The sequence below is a fragment of the Sycon ciliatum genome, chromosome 6, assembly GCF_964019385.1.
Source record: "Sycon ciliatum chromosome 6, ocSycCili1.1, whole genome shotgun sequence".
NCBI lineage: Eukaryota > Metazoa > Porifera > Calcarea > Leucosolenida > Sycettidae > Sycon > Sycon ciliatum.
In genome coordinates, this window is record NC_088648.1 from 12,269,015 (window position 1) to 12,286,989 (window position 17,975).

Consider the following 17,975-nt stretch of genomic DNA (forward strand, 5'->3'; position numbering starts at 1 on the left):
TTTCATTGTTTTTTTGGTGATCAAGCAGACTTGTTGTTGTTCACGGTTGTTGTTGTTGGAGCTCCCGCTTCCTCTCGAACTGACTGACACTTGACTGGCTCACGCCATGTGAACACACCCTCAACACTGAAACGGTGTGAGTGAATACGGAAGTCATTGCGCTGTAGCTACGTGTTGAATACACCGGCACATCGATCGATCGATTTCTTTTTGAGAATTATTTTAGTATTTCAAGATCGCCAATTTATTTGAATTTAGAAGTCAACGCCGTCTTCTATCAGCTTCCACAGGCGTCTGCTTTTCTCAAAATGTTGTCGAAGTCATACGGATAGCTTCGCCAAGTCATGGCCTTGGGAATGAGTCTGTGTCGATGTCGTTTTCGTCACATGGTGAGAGTAAATTGCATCGCAGCTCAAAGAAACTATTTGGTCACAAAACATATTGGGACCCATGCCGCTCGTCAGCCTTGGCATTTACTACACTTTCGACATGTCCTCTCTGACTCCAGTCCATAATCGATACGAGGAAGAACTCGTTTGTTGTGAACCAGACGTACACGACTGTACCGACATCGACCTGAGTGAGTTGTCATTTTTCATGCTTTCGCGCGGAATATTTCTTCGAGTTCACAGTGAGTTTTTGCAGGCAGCGCTCGAGCGCTCATACGGTAAGACGGCAAACTCCCCGGGCGATCACCAGGATTGCTAATCTTTTTGAAACTGACTGTAGTGACTCTGGGTACGTCTCACGAAAAAGGCAATGTAATCTCAGTGGTGGCAGAGGCCAAGAGATTATCATCACCTGGCTGGGAATCGTACAGTGTAATGGGCAACGAGAACCTGTTTTCCATTTTCCATGCCGCTACAAAATAGAATAGTGGCTATACAATGTGGAAGAAGATGCAGATGAGAAAGCAAATGCAAGCTCTACTCATTCCGCTGAAATGCGATGCGCTCAGCTCATCACTACAGTCAACTTCGCTAATAACGACTGCGGATATAACGACAATTATTCGCGAATAACGACAGAATTTCCATGCCGAGAGTAAGGTCCCATCTAACTGTAATACATACACCGGAGGATGTACCCAGTGTGCTGACAGTGCTCAACACTCAATTGTTGTTTTGTAACTGTAATACATAATAAATATTATAATGAGACTTCGGGTATAAGGACACTTTGCGAATAAGGACACTTTTCTGATGCCCCGCTGAGTGTCGTTATACGCGAAGTTGACTGTGTACGTCAATCGCACACCGTGATGCAAAATTTAATTTGCAGGCTATGCACACTGAGTTTTGCAGAACTTGGAGGCATGGAAATGCCTGCATCCTCGCAATCCACTGAGCAAACTAACAAGCAACACAAGCCAGATCTCTCGGGGCAGGAACACATGCTGCATTGCACGCACATGAGCAAATGTGCCCACTCCGAAATGCAGTATGCCGTAGAAGAGCAAGATACGTGTATCGTTATAAACTCTTCTTGTAATGTACAGTGGGAAAGTGCCAACACAAACAGATAGACAAAGAGAGCCGCACGAAGATAAATATAGAGCGCATTAAAAACCAGGAGAGAGTCACAGAGTCATAGCCAGTCCCAGAGAGAAAGAAACAGCTGCAGCTGCAACAGACACAGAGAAGAAATGAAAACAAGAGAGTAGGAAGGAGAAGGAGAGAGAGAGAGAGAGAGAGAGAGAGAGAGAGAGAGAGAGAGAAAGAGAGAGAGAGAGAGAGAGAAAGAGAGAGAGAAAGAGAGAAGAGAGAGAGAGAGAGAGAGAGAGAGAGAGAGAGAGAGAGAGAGAGAGAGAGGGAAAGAGGGGGGGGGGGGGGAGACTTGGCACAGTCATATTGATGTGTACTTCGAAGTAGTGTTTTCAACACATGTAGTATACATGCTAGAACATACACCGTTACACGCACTTTTTATGTTTTAATCTTATGTTGAGTTCGAAACAGGACGACTGACAACGGGAACAAGTTAGTGGGAACGACATTTATTATAGACGACGAGACAAGAGACCAAGACGAACGAAACGACTACTGGACTAGTTCTTGATACTGTACTTGACACGTTGATGCTGGACTAGTTGTTCATACTGGACTAGTTCTTGACACTGTACTTGACAAGTTGATCCTGGACTAGTTGTTCATACTGGGTTTCTTGATACTGGGCTAGCTGTTGATACTGGGTTTCTTGATACTGGGCTAGCTGCTGATACTGTACTTGTTGATACTGGACTGAGTATGGTGCCTGGAGTGATTGTTGATGCTGGACAAGTCGTTGAAGCTGGACTTGTTGATTCTGCATTAGTTGTTGAAACTCGACTTCTTGATACTGCATTAGGTGTTGAAGTTGGTACGAGTCGTACTGGGCCGGTTGTGGTAGGTGGATCAATCGTGGCAGCTGGAGCAGTTGTGGCAGCTGGAGCTGTTGTGGCGGCTGGACTGATTGTGGCGGCTGGACTGATTGTGGCGGCTGGGCTTGTTGTTGAGGCTGAAGTGTATGGAGAGCGGACGGGACTTGCGGTCCTGGTGATTCAGTCTGTCTTGAAGACATACTCTGGAATATCTGAAAGCGAGCAAAGCCGGCTACAGTGGATTGTCGAGCGAACACAATTATTAAATTCTCGGTGTGTGATACAAACAATTTCAAACTGGAGGATGACCAGGAACAACAATGTCACAGGGCCCAGTGGTGTCGAAAATTCCGGTCGAGAGCAAACGACCAAGCAAATGTTTGAGCCTTCCGTCTCGGAGGGTAACTCTCCATACTGGCACAGAGCGACGGAACAATGCTTAGTAGAGGCTCAAAGCAAGTGACCAATGACTACGTGTGTGATAGATTAGCGAGTTTTCAGCGCTGACCCTCGTGCGAAAAATTATTTGCTGAGACCATTACCGGTATCTGGTATGTATTTCCAAAAAGACAACCATAATTACTGTCGGAAGGAAAAGAGAGAACTGTTTCACTCTTTCGAAAGAAAAGGTGTCAGCACCGACGCAATCCATACAGTCAAGTAAGCCAATTTGGTAACCGAACGTTTTTGTTCCCTTCTCATCATGCTGTGTCCCTGCGGGAATTTGCGGAAAAAACTCTCGAAAACTTGCGCAAGAAATTGCGGCAGAAAGTAACAAAAAATGCGACGAAAAGTGCGGAATGATGCAGAACTTGCCAGGAATTCGCGGAATCATTTGCAGAAAATTGCGGATTTGGGCCAAATCATGAAATTTGTTGCATCGTATATCTACTCGGGAGTCGTACTGTGCAAATAACCTACAGGATCATGGAAAGAACTGCGTGAAAAGTGCCTAAAAATGGGAGATATAGTGCAGAAAACAACAAAAACGTGGGAAATCGCGGATTTTGCTGAAAATCGCGGGTTTGGGCCAAAATCGCGAAATTTGTTGCATCCGTGGAATCGCGATTTCCTGGAGGGACAGATCATGGGTAAGTACAGGGAATAATGGAAAAATGTCAAAAATACAGCAATGAAATAATATTATTTATAGAGCTACACTAAGCCTACAGCAAAAGCATAGATCGATAACCTCACGCTATACGTGTGGAAAAGATTTCATTCAGCAGAACAGGTCAAACACAGGGTGAAGGTGAAGAAACGACTAAAGCATAATGAAAACATCAGTGAGGAGAAACACTCCTGACACTTTCGCGAGGATTAGCACCAAACAACTGAAGTGACAAAACATTTTCCTTCTGAACACATAGTCCAGGGGACAACCGAGTTACGGATATAATAACGCTTCCAAAACAGACAAAAATGTAATACAGATATGCCACGGGCCAAAAACTGAGAAAACATCATCTCTGTACAATTCACGACAACTATCACTAACGGACAGATGCCTCTTGATGGCCGATTGCTGATTGTTAGAATGTCGCGTCTTTTTCGTCACCTCCAATGCTTCTCCTCACTGATGCATTATGTTTTAGTCATTTCTTCACCTTCACCCTGTGTTTGACCTGTTCTGCTGAATGCGGAAAAGCTGCCGGTCTTGGCTTGAGGCCAAAGTAAAGTACTCTACAAAAACTCCCCAGATCCGGACGTCCCTACATGTAATCCGGGCACGTCCGTCTAACGGTCACCTTTCTGACCCATCTACATACATGTACATGTACATGTAGAGCCATAAAAATGACTTTTCAACGAAAAACGGCCCCAAACCAGTCATAACATATTGGTCCTTTTTCTTTTCTATAAAATCTTGTATGCAGTAAGTACAATGTACGTGTCTGAGTGTATGTAAAGTCTGAGTTACGAGTACATGTATACCGCGTACCGGTAGTGCTCGGTGACCTCGGTCCCTGTCCGGATCTGGGGAGTTTTACTGTACTTTTAAAAGTACATTGCTAACGCACATCTGCAAGATCCAACACACATAATAATCCTGGGTGAATGCTGCTGTCTGATGATCGCTGAAATGCGTGAAACTAACTAACTTGAAGTATTAGTTACAGCTGCACAGCCTTTCGCCTCTTACATGTATCATTCTGTTGTGTGTGTAATCCTGCTGTAATGAATAACCGTTTGCAATGGTGACCAGGGTCGCGGAAGCCCGAAAAAGCCCGCAAATGCCCGACTCCCTGCGCTTTGCGTTGGCGCCATGTGCCGCGCCATGGCTTTGCTTGCGCTAATAGTAGTAATACTCTGCAGCTGCTCTGTTCGCTGTCAAGGTAACTGGTTCCGAACATGGCGTCGGAACAAAACCTGAAAAATCAGAAAGTGCGCGCGAGCTACGTAGATTCTACCAGCTGCACTGCAGCTGCAGAGCTAGCGCTGCGCTTGTGCCTAGCGCATTGGCCTTGTGCCGTTGTTCATCTGCGCATGGAGTTGTCATGTTTTGTGTGCAGTGTATGCAGAATGTTGCATGTCATGTATGCTAATTTAATTTGCTTGAATTTTTCGCCATCGAAGACTTGTCGTCAGCATGGGTTGCTGTTGTCGGACTAGAGGTGAGATATAGCCGTATGACGGGGAATTTATTTGATACAATGATTACTCGGTGAGAAACATGGCCGCTATGGGCCCTGCACTGTCAGGAAACATCATTTGGAGCAGAGCTAGCGTTGTCGTAAATTTTTAAAAATTATTTCGACATTCTGGGAAATTGCAACCAATCAGCAGCTCCAACCACCCTAGTGTCACGGTCGCGCATATCGCGTTTTTGTATGCCATGCTCGTGTCATCCGATATGTTGTGCCTAACTTGTGGGTACGGAACAGTGATTTTACATGCTAGCAACTGGTGCACGGTCGGTGGGAAGATGGTCGCTATTTCCATTGCATTGGTAGGTCTAGTTGCAGCAAGAATCCATGCTACTGGGTAGATCTACTGTCTGTGAATATGCTGTGAATGTGCTGTGTACATGTATACTATGTCAGTTGAGAAAGTGTCTGTAGTCTTTGCTGCAAACAGTGCTCAATACCTCGAAAAGGGGCAGAGCTTACCACACAGGGCAGAACAACAGAGACCAAAATCCTTCTCGTGACTCCGAGTTTCGAGTTTATAGCCAGCAATCGCACGTACATTGAAAATCAACATAATTTTGCGAATCGACCTTTTTTTCGGCATCACTTTTCAACGAGGACGAAGCAAAGTCGGCCGAACGAAGCCTAGAGGAAGAAAGTCACCCTCTCCACTTCACCATCACGATACTGACATAGATACGAGATGAAACAACTAAAAAATCCACAAGAAAACTGTACGGCCATCATCGCGCTGACTTTGGTCTGAGAATTTCTATCACGATCAAAAATGTACGAGGAGCACTGAAAAATAAGCCACAGACTACCTTTATCGCTCTCTACTCCTTTTTCAAGGCACAAAAGTCGTCTCTCCACTTTCAAACCAGGAACCAGACATACCAGTGGTCCTTTTCAGCTGCTCCACGAGCGCAGGAAAGGTTCACCAAGGGGCGCAGAGCAGCATCCATTCCAGAACAGAGCTAAAATACGAGTGAGACTGCATGCCTGAGTACATGAGTACATGTATGAGTACATGCAGATAATAGTCAATTTCAGCGTTTCTGCTCCAAACAGCAACTAGCTTCGACTAGAAACAAAGATTACACCAAAGGATCAAACAACAACCATTTTCTGCAGTTTTTTTTGCAGATGGCTTCCTTGTCCTTGGCCCAGCACGCAAAAAATCATACCTCGGAGGAGTACAAAAATTACAACTCTCAGATGTCCTCGATTGCTGGCCATAGTCCATCAGCCAAGAACTCAGAAGTCGTCAAATTCAAGCACCCTGTTGCACTTAGAAATCGAATACTTGATTTTGGCCTCAATGGGGAGTTTAGGTACCCTGTACACCGAATCCGCAAATAAAAAGAGTAAACGACTTGCACGCTCTGCAGGGGGAAGCCGACAAAGTGACCATTTTTGGCATTTCATCGACAGCCATTGTTGTGACCTAAACCCAATCTCCAATCAGTGCCATGCGCGTTTCAGGAATGAACTTTCAGATTTTTGTGAATTACGGGAAAAATCTTGCAAATCGAGAAGATTTGCAGTGTAAACCATTGCAGTTTCCGTGTTACACGTGTGCCTGGATTCAAATTACAATAAAATTGTTGTTCGCTACTTGTAGAGTGTTGTTCCATTACACATCTCTTTCACTGTTCTATTTAATTGAGCATCCGAATACATACCTTCAGGAAGATTACAATGAGCTAGTATTGAACATCATCCACCTTCGGGTTTCCGAAGTATGCACCCCGAGTCATGTCAAGCAGGTTTGAAGCGTAGTTTTTACTGTTTGTCAAAAGTGATCTACGCTTCCACCCTGAATGGAATCACCCCGGGAAGGTCCTGATCCCTGGAAAAATAAGGAACGTGGAGAGCTAAAAGTAAGGAATCTGCGGCGATGGATGTTCTACATCGAGTGAATGCCATGCAGTTCTTTTCTCCATTACGACCAACTAGCAAACGCCATGGCTCTGGATGCTGACAGCAAACAGTTGAAATAAAGGCAAGGCTGCTTTGAACATGTTGCAACCAGGTAGTAGTACAGTTACAGTTGTACTACTTCGAAGTACTATCTACCACACTCGAGATCACCCAAAGATAAAGCGATTGAATTCAAAATCAAAAAAATTGTTGGGGATCGTCTGAAGCATATTCAAGCGAGGTACAGTCGGGCTTGATGACTGATCAGAGCCCTCGGGCTGGTCCCTTGGGCTTTGATCAGCCATCAATCCCTCTGTACCTCGCTTGATTATCTACTTGATACCATTGTAGTTGCAAACAAGTAACTACAACAATTGCAGTACAATAGTCATGTAGTTTTTTGAATTTGTTATTTGAAAATGGTGAGCATCTTCATCTTCTTCCCGGTGCGCATGTACACATATTTTTTGAATCTGTACGTGCTCCAAGCCAACTCACCTCTGCTCAAATCGACGGCGATTTATTTCGCGATTTTAGGTCGATCGCCACGGAAAACCACACCAAACGTTGACAAAACTCCACGTTTTTCACTGAAGACGCATTGGATGTCCTGATAAAACGGATGGAAAACCTCGTAATGGCTGTTGAAGAAGAAGAAATTTGTCGAACTTCCAAGGCGCACTGCAAAAGGAGTGCAAGAGTTTCGCCAGGGAACGTAGGCAGGTCGGATTCAGTGATGCTTTTGCTGTCGATTGATGTCAGTTCCAGGTGTTCGATTTGTAAGTGCAACAGGGGACTCACTTTGGCACCACTGGCTGATGGACTACCAAGAAAACGGCGTCTGATGAGTGCTTTTTGAAACACGAAACTCGGAGTCATGAGAAGGATTTTGGTCTCTGTTGTTCTGCCCTGTGTGCACTATGTCAATATGTGTGCTGTGTATGCTCTGTATACTGACAGTGTGTGCTGTGTATGCTGTGTATGCTGTGTATACTGTGTATACTGTGTATGCTGTGTATGCTGTGTATGCTGTGTATGTTAGGTATGCTGGGCAAGCTGGGTATTAATTTTAATATTCATAGCGCATGACCTATTATACTATGCTTTGTGCAGAAAGGTGAGAAAGTGTCAATTTTTGACCATTTTGTACCCATCGGTCATTTAGAAAGGTGAGAAATTGTCAATTTTGACCAGTTGTAATCACCTTTACCCCTGTAAAACTTGGCCTAGCTGCTTGGCCTAGCTGCAATACAGTACTGTCGGGCGCCGAAGAACGGTGGGGGTCAGCCTTCTAGCCTGGACCGTTCTTATTCTCATGTATCACAGTCTATGCACAGTTGAGCCACCGTGTTCTTGGTGAAAGTCTAGGCTGGCTGTTCTTCAGCACTCCGTTCTTCGGCACACGATAGTGTAAGGACCCTTACAAAAAGTAGACCCAAGTGGATTCAAAGGTCGTTATTTGTCGTTGGACTTTGACTTCTGACGTCATCACTTTCAAGCCCTATATGAGTGCCCGCATTGATTTGGTTTTTGGTTTTCTGGTAGGCCGCTGGCACCCGAATACACATGTAGTGACCAAGAAAATTTGGCATTGCTGTAAATGGTTTAGTCGCAGCGTGAAGATTCTTGGGCAAAAAGCACCAAACTTGAAGATAAGTTATTTTCAGCTTTCACCAGCCCTGGGCGAGTTGTTTAAAGAAGTTCGTTTCTTTTTCTTTTTCCAATACCCTTGGTCCAGGTATTCAACAATCTGGATGGTCAGTGTCAGTTTCAGCGCTATGAATGGGCAGACTGGTGAGAAATTGTGATTTTTGACCATTAGTTCCCAACTTCCAATAGGTCTTTTGCCAAATAAGACACGCAGTGACTTGGCGGGGCATGGCATGCGTACTGAATGCGTGACCCGGGCACACCATACATGCAATGCATTACGAGTCACGCGTGAGCTCTTGTTCCTGAACCGGAACGATCAATCACCGCGTTTGGCGTGTACGTGCTCACCCACGCGTCGAGAAAATAGAGACTTTCTTTTTTTAGTTTTGCTTGTGACTTTCAAAAACTATGTTTCTTCAAGCGATCGCGATCGACATTCTAGAATAATATAATGAGGACGGTCACTGGATTTTCTCTGCCTAGTTCTTGTAAAGGGTTTAGTTTTGTTTTCTAGAACACCTCTCCAGATATTTTAGCCATGGGAAAGGCGATCACTGCTGCGTTCCGCAGTGCAACAGCGACCGACGTTCAGACAAAATACTTTGTTCCATGTCTTCCCTGCTAGCAAGGAATCGAAAACTGGAGAAGCTAAGAGCGTGAGCAGTGACGAGTTGGACACAAGAAAGTCTTGGATTGCCGCCATTCGTCGAGATGAGCGGAATGGCTACGGGTACCATCATGCCATACAATATAGTGGTGTGTTGAACTGTTCTAACCATTTCACTGATGAATACTATAGTCGCTATCGACGATATCCAAGTGGAGTTCAGCCTGGATATTTAGCTCGGTTTGAAGACTCTGACATTCAGTAGTACACTGGTTTTCCTTTGCTTGCTGCGTTTGATGCATGTATTCAATTTCTTTACCTGGATTATAAGAGCGTCTTTCCTTTCGCAGTAAACCAGTGGATGCCGATTCCCGGAAAAGGAAACCCGGTGATGAACGGAAGATTAAGTTAATTGGCTTGGAGAGCTTTTTCATTACCATGGTTAGTCTTCGCCATGGCACACATACCAATCTCGCTGCGTCCTTCCCAAGTGGCAGACCGATTGCTGGATGTTTTCAAAAAGCTGCATCCTACAACATTCATGATCATAGATGCTACAGTGCTGAAATGTAATATCGCTTCCAGTCTGTCTGCGCAGTCGCAACTCTATAGCTCATATAAGACGCATAACGTTACTACCTTGACGAGCCTCATCCGTATGACCCCAGATGGTGGTGCGGTGCTTACCTCCAAGTCATTTACGGGACCCACCAGTGACCACGAGCTCACAATCAGAAGCCACTACTTAGATATTCTGCCAGTAGCCGGCTATGGGACTTTGATTATGGCAGACCAAGGATTTTACATCCGGGATCTCTTGATGCCACATGGCGTAAAGTTCAAGCGATCCAGCAACAGATGGCCTTAGAAGATGTCCAGAAAACGCAACAAATTGCCACGTTACGAATTCATGTTGAGTGTCAGATGGAGCGAATCAGGGACTTCTCTATCTTTTCAAAGATCGTTCCAACAATTCTTTTCCCTATCATCATTCAGATAGGGATTGCTCGCTGCCTGCTCACAGTATTCCAGGCTCCTTTACTTGCTGAAGCAAATTATGTTTTCCATGCCAACTGTTGCTAGCATTGCATGGCGAATTGATCTTCAGCAACACGAATTCTGTCATGCCTGAACAATCATGCACAATACGGAGCAGCTAATGACTTACTGGGTATAAATGTGGATAGTATTTTAGATTGCAATATTTGCAAAAGTGCAATGAATAATAATTCCCCTCTTGATTAATATTAGTGCTGGCGGTTTATCAATTTACAAGGGCGAATATAAAAGTATCTTTGCAACCATACAATAGGTCCTTTGGTAGAGCAGAGCTGGACCCAGTTTCAGGAAAACTAGGACGAAATGTAGCTGCTAGAGGGACGATATCCTCATTGCGTCGCTATGGGCTTCCACGAGCTCAGCGTCAACAATGCTCTGAATGGCAGCGGTTTTCCGCTTTCCTTGCCGAGGCCTGCCGCCAAATATATCTGGAGTGCACAGTATTGGATCGATGTGATAGAACCAGGCCCTGAACAGATGGAGAAAGTTAGAATGTAAAACATGTATCGATAAAATGTATTTTTTCTTGTGCGAAATGTTGAAGACTGCATCCTGAAGTGGCACTTACCGATCGAGCAAATCACCCCGTTTCCTGGACACTCCGGCTCCTCTAGCTCGCAGGTAAGTCTTCAACTAGTTGATTGTCCATTTTTCAAAGGACTCGTTGTCCAAAGGCATCAAAACCCGAGCTTTGGGATCGCTAATTCAACTTGATTCTCCCTCGCAGGACTACTATCAAGTGACAACATTCCCTTCATCGCAACGTACCGCCACAAGAGATGAAGTGCTCGGCTCATTAACCGCTTCATCAGCCATGTATCAAACATATCACAAAGGTCCAGCAAGAAGTAAATGCGAAAAACCCTTTCTACATATTGGACAGCAATGAAGAAGCGAGAAGAAAACAGAATCCTTCGCTTTCAGTTTTTTTTCCGATCCAGGAGAGTCCCGTTTTTTCTGGCCGCCTGGGTAAGTACACGCCAAACGCGGTGATTGATCGTTGCGGTTCCAGAACAAGAGCTCGCGCTGGGAGGAATGCACTGCATGTATGGCATGCCTGGGTCACGCATTCAGTACGCATGCCATGCCCCGCCAAGTCACTGCGTGTCTTATTTGGCAAAAGACCTATTTCAATGTGCCTCTATAAGACGACCCAGCCCAGCTGTAATGCCACCTGTGCCCACCAGCTATACAACGCGATGAGGATGGTCATTGTCAGTTTCTGAGCTGTGAACAGGCAAAAAAGGTTAGAAATTAGTGTTGAAACGATCTCACCGGGTACTCGGTAGCTCGCTCGCCAGAAACTCGGCTTGTTTGTGCGGCCAGCTCGTTTGCACTAACGAACACCGTACACCGTACTCCGTAGATATGGCAGTACATGTTGACCGGGGAGTCGTAGAATATTTTACGACTCCCTGGTCGATCAAGAGTCCAGTCCCGCGCAAAGTGAAAATCACTGGCAGTTACAGTGACTGTATACCTGCGCGACACTGAGTTGTTTCAGTTGTCGTTGCAGCTTTGGTGGACTCTACTGATGTCTTGTTCTGCATCTGCTGACCTGTCGCAGGATATGCTTTGGTCACCTCTCCATTGGAGTAAAGGTTACGCTGAGTCGTTTGGAAGTTTTCTCCCGCGATGCAGCGAAGAACAGGGCTACTTGCAATCATTGCAAAAGGGTCTATTCTTACAAAGGCTGCTCAACGACGGCGCTGAAAAGACATCTCGACACCAAACAGCAGTTCGAAGTGAAGCAGCAGCAACCCCAAATGCCGGCGGTGATATTTGAACCACCTTAAAAAAATCGAACTAACTTCGAAAAAATTCAAAAAATCGCATTTGCCACATCAATGGAACTCGTTAGGGCCCGGTCACACTGAGGGAAAATTTGAAAATAATCCATGGTTACCATGGATAGTTGCCGCTGAGCAGGAGACTTGAGAGATTTAATCCACTCGATGAAAATCAGCTCGAGGCCTCGCTTTTCCGCCGAAGTTTATAATCATCCGCGGCTTCCACTGGATTTCTTTGAGTTTCCTTGTTTTTTATTGCGTTCTGAAGTGGAGCGATACTCTACAGGCTGTGCTGATGCAGGTCTGGCCCAGGAGCGGGGCTGACAGGCTGCCAGAAGCGAGTGGTGACAAAAAATTGCTCGCGCGAGTGAGATTTTTTTCCTTGTGCGTATGCAGTGTGGCCGTGATGAAAAGCAGAACAAATTATTCCCGGTTTATAATCTGAGGATTGTTCCCTCAATGTGACCGGCCCCTTAGCTCGCACGATAGCTTGCTCGTTAGTGGAACTGATCGCTCGTTTGTTATAGACACGCTCATTTCAACACTATTAGAAATTGCCAATTTTTGTCCACCTTTCAATTTCAATGTACCTCTCTATAACATGACCCAGCTGTAATGTCCTTGGTTGCATTGATTTGATTTTTGGTTTTCTTGCAGACCGTTGGCACTCACATTCAGTGACCCAGAAAATTCGGCACTGCTGTGAACAGTTTCGTAGCAAAGTGAAGAACCACGGGTAAAAAGCCAAAAACTTGGAGAAACGTTATTTTCAGCTTTCAGCAGCCCTGAGCGAGTTCTTTAGAGAAGTTTGGCTCGTTTTCTTTTTCCAATACCCTTTCTCCAGTTATTCATCAAGATCTGGATGGTCAGTGTCAGTGTCTGAGCTATGAATGGGCAGAAAAGGGAGAAATTGTAAAATTTTGACCATTCGTGCCCATCTTTCAATATCAATGTACCTCTCTATAACATGACCCAGCTGTAATGCGAGTAGTCGCATTGAATTGATTTTTGTTTTGCTTGTAGGCCGCTGGCACCCACATTCAGCGACCCAGAAAATGTGGCACTGCTGTGAATAGTTTAGTCGCATAGTGAAGATTCACGGGTAAAAAGCCCGAAACTTGGAGATTGGTTGTTTTTCAGCTTTCAGCAGCCCTGGGCGAGTTCTTTAGAGAAATTTTGCTCTTTTTTCTTGGTGCACTTGTCTATGTCCAGCTATACAACGAGATGAGGATGGTCATTGTCAGTTTCTGAGCTGCGAATGGGCAGAAAGGTGAGAAAAAGTCAAATTTTGACCATTTGTGCCCACCCTTCAATTTCAATGTACCTCTCTATAACATGACCCAGCTGTAATCTGAGTGGTCGAATGAATTTAATTTTTGGTTTGCTTGTAGGCCGCTGGCACCCACATTCAGTGACCCAGAAAAATTGGCACTGCTGTGAATAGTTTAGTCGCAAAGTGAAGAATCACGGGCAAAAAGGCCCAAAACAGGGAGATAGGTTTTTTTTTAGCTTTCAGCAGCCCTGGGCGAGTTGTTTATTGAAATATGCCATTTTTTCTTGTTGTACAGGTCGTCCCCCGTTAGTACGAGTCCGGTTAGTACATAAACCCTGTTAGTACATAAGAAATCTCAAGTCCTGGACGAAACGTGGTCGCTTCCATACAAATTTCATCGGTTAGTACATAATTCGTTAGGACATAAACCCCGTTAGTACATAACATTTCTCCGTACCCACATGCCACTTACCTCAATAGTACATAATTTGTTGGTCTTTTGGCCTTCGAGTGGAGGCACATCGTGTTCTAGTTTCTACTTGTGGACGCAATTAGCTCAGAAATCAGAGCGCACATCACAAACCGACAAAGCTTTGTTTTTTTCCGAGTGACTGTACAGGCGCGGCTGGACATGTATCACGTAAACTGTAGAATCTTCGCTGACTGTGACAGTTATAACATAATTTTTATGTTATATCGAGGGAATCAAGAATATCTCGCTCCCTTGTCATGGTAGCAAGAAACACTCAGAAAAGTTGAAAAAAGTGAAATTTTCTGGTACACAAGCAAGTAACTTAGTTATGTACACTTTCGTTTAGTACATAAACCCCGTTAATACATAACATTTCTCAAGTCCCAGAGATTATGTATTAACGAGGGACGACCTGTACTTCTCTATGTCCAGCTATACAACAAGATCAGTCTTGAGCTTCGAACGGGCAGAAAGGTGAGAAATTGTCGCTTTTGACCATTTGTGTCCACGTGCCTCTCTATAACATGACCCAGCTGTGATGTGAGTGGTCGAATTGAGATGATTTTTGGTTTGCTTGTAGGCCGCTGGCACCCGTATTCAGTGACGCCAAATATTTGGCACTGCTGTGAATAGTTTAGTCGCAAAATGAAGATTCACGAGCAAAAAGGCTCAAAACTTGGAGATAGGTTCTTTTCAGCTTTCAGCAGCCCTGGGCGAGTTGTTTATTGAAATGTGGCATTTTTTCTTGGTGCACTTCCCTATGTCCAGCTATACAAGAAGATCAGGGTGGCGATGGTCAGTTCTTGAGCTTCGAACGGGCAGAAAGGTGAGAAATTGTCACTTTTTGACCATTTGTGCCCACGTGTCACTTTCAACCTACCTCTCTTTAACATGACCCACCTGTGATTTAAGTGGTCGCATTGATTTGATTTTTGGTTTGCTTGTAGGCCGCTGGCACCCACATTCAGTCACCCAGAAAATTTGGCACTGCTGTGAATAGTTTAGTCGCAAAGTGAAGAATCACGGGCAAAACGGACCAAAACTGGGAGATAGGTTCTTTTCAGCTTTGAGCAGCCCTGGGCGAGTTGTTTATTGAAATATGGCATTTTTTCTTGGTGCACTTCCCTATGACCAGCTATACAATAAGATCAGAGTGGCGATGGTCAGTTTTTGAGCTTCGAACGGGCACAAAGGTGAGAAATTGTCGCTTTTTGACCATTTGTGCCCACATGTCATTTTCAACGTACGTCTCTATAACATGACCCAGCTGGGATGTGAGTGGTCGCATTGATTTGATTTTTGGTTTGTTTGTAGGCCGCTGGCACTTGCATTCAGTGACGTCGAAAATTTGGCACTGCTGTGAAAAGTTTAGTCGTAAATTGAAGAATCATGGGGAGAAAGGCCCAAAACTGGGAGATAGGTTCTTTTCAGCTTTCAGCAGCCCTGGGCGAGTTGTTTATTGAAATGTGGTATTTTTTCATGGTGTACTTCTCTATGTCCAGCTGTACAACAAGATCATGGTGGCGATGGTCAGTTCTTGAGCTTCGAACGGGCAGAAAGATGAGAAATTGTTGCTTTTTGACCATTTGTGCCCATGTGTCACTTTCAACGTACCTTTCTATAACATGACCCAGCTGTGATGTGATTGGTCGCATTGATTTGATTTTTGGTTTGCTTGTAGGCCGCTGGCACCTGCATTCAGTGACGGCTAAAAGTTGGCACTGCTGCGAATAGTTTAGTCGCAAGGTGAAGAATCACGGGCAAAAAGGCCCAAAACTTCGAGATAGGTTGATTTCAGCTTTGAGCAGCCCTGGGCGAAGTGTTTATTGAAATGTGGAATATTTTCTTCGTCCACTTCCCTATGTCCAGCTATGCAACAAGATCAGGGTGGCGATGGTAAGTTCTTGTACTTCGAACGGGCAGAAAGGTGAGAAATTGTAGCATTTTGACCATTTGTGCCCACGTGTCACTTTCAACGTACCTGTCTATAACATGACCCAGCTGAAATGTGAGTGGTCGCATTGATTTGACTTTTGGCTTGCTCCTAGGCCGCTGGCACCCGCATTCAGTGACGCCGAAAATTTGGCACTGCTGTGAATAGTTTAGTCGCAAAGTGAAGAATCACGGGAAAAAATGCCCAAAACTTCGAGATAGGTGGATTTCAGCTTTGAGGAGCCCTGGGCGAAGTGTTTACTGAAATGTGGAATTTTTCTTGGTGCACTTCCCTATGCTCAGCTGTACAATAAGGTCAGGGTGGCGATGGACAGTTCTTGAGCTTCGAACGGGCAGAAAGGTGAGAAATTGTCGCGTTTTGACCATTTGTGCCTACGTGTCACTTTCAACGTACCTCTCTATAACATGACCCAGCTGTGATGTGAGTGGTCACATTGATTTTATTTTTGGTTTGCTTGTAGGGCGCTGGCACCCACATTCAGTGACCCAGAAAATTTGGCACTGCTGTTAGTAGTTTAGTCGCAAAGTGAAGATTCACGGGTAAAAAGCCCCAAACTGCCAGATAGGTTATTTTTCAGCTTTCAGCCGCCCTGGGCGAGTTCTTAAGAGAAATGGGGCTCTTTTTGTTGGTGCACTTGTCTATGTCCAGCTACACAAGGAGATGAGGATGGACATTGTCATTTTCTGAGCTGCAAACGGGCAGAAAGGTGAGAAAATGTCGGAATTTGACCATTTGTGCTGACCTTTGAATTTCAATGTACCTCTCTATAACATGACCCAGCTGTAATGTCAGTGGTCGCATTGATTTGATTTTTGGTTTGCTTGTAGGGCGCTGGCACCCATATGCAGTGACCCAGAAAATATGACACTGCTGTGAATAGTTTAGTCGCAAAGTGAAGATTCACGGGTAAAAAGCCCCAAACTGTCAGATAGGTTATTTTTCAGCTTTCAGCAGCCCTGGGCAAGTTCTTTAGAGAAATGTGGCTGTTTTTCTTGGTGCACTTGTCTATGTCCAGCTACACAAGGAGATGGGGATGGTCATATTCGTTTTCTGAGCCGGGAACGGGCAGAAAGGTGAGAAAATGTGGGATTTTGACCATTTGTGCTGACCTTTGAATTTCAATGTAGGTCTCTATAACGTGAGCCAGCTGCATTGTCAATGGTCGCATTGATTTGATTTTTGGTTTGCTTGTAGGGCGCTGGTACCCACATTCAGTGACCTAGAAAATTTGACACTGTTGTGAATAGTTTAGTCGCAAAGTGAAGATTCACGGGTAAAAAGCCCGAAACTGTCAGATAGGTTATTTTTGAGCTTTCAGCAGCCCTGGGCGGGTTCTTTAGAGAAATGTAGCTGGATTTCTTGGTGGACTTGTCTATGTCCAGCTACACAAGGAGTGAAGAATGTTGATTGTCATTTTCTGAGCTACGAACGGGCAGAAAGGTGAGAAAATGTCGGATTTTGACCATTTGTGCTGACCTTTGAATTTCAATGTACCTCTCTATAACATGACCCAGCTGTAATATCAGTGGTCGCATTGATTTGATTTTTGGTTCGCCTGTAGGGCGCTGGCACCCACATGCAGTGACGAAGAAAATTTGACACTGCTGGGAATAGTTTAGTCGCAAAGTGAAGATTCACGGGTAGAAAGCCCCAAACTGTGAGATAAGGTTATTTTTGAGCTTTCAGCAGCCTTGGGCGAGTTCTTTAGAGAAATGTGGCTCTTTTTGTTGGTGCACTTGTCTATGTCCAGCTACACAAGGAGATGAGGGTGGTCATTGTCATTTTCTGAGCTGCAAACGGGCAGAAAGGTGAGAAAATGTCGGAATTTGTGCTGACCTTTGAATTTCAATGTACCTCTCTATAACATGACCCAGCTGTAATGTCAGTGGTCACATTGATTTGATTTTTAGATTGCTTGTAGGGCGCTGGCACCCATATGCAGTGACCCAGAAAATTTGACACTGCTGTGAATAGTTTAGTCGCAAAGTGAAGATTCACGGGTAAAACGCCCCAAACTGTCAGATAGGTTATTTTCCCGGCTTTCAGCAGCCCTGGGCGAGTTCTTTAGAGAAATGTAGCTGTTTTTCTTGGTGGACTTGTCTATGTCCAGCTACACAAGGAGATGAGCATAGTCATTGTCTGTTTTTGAGCTGCGAACGGGCAGAAAGGTGAGAACATGTCGGATTTTGACCATTTGTGCTGACCTTTGAATTTCAATGTACCTCTCTATAATATGACCCAGCTGTAATGTCATT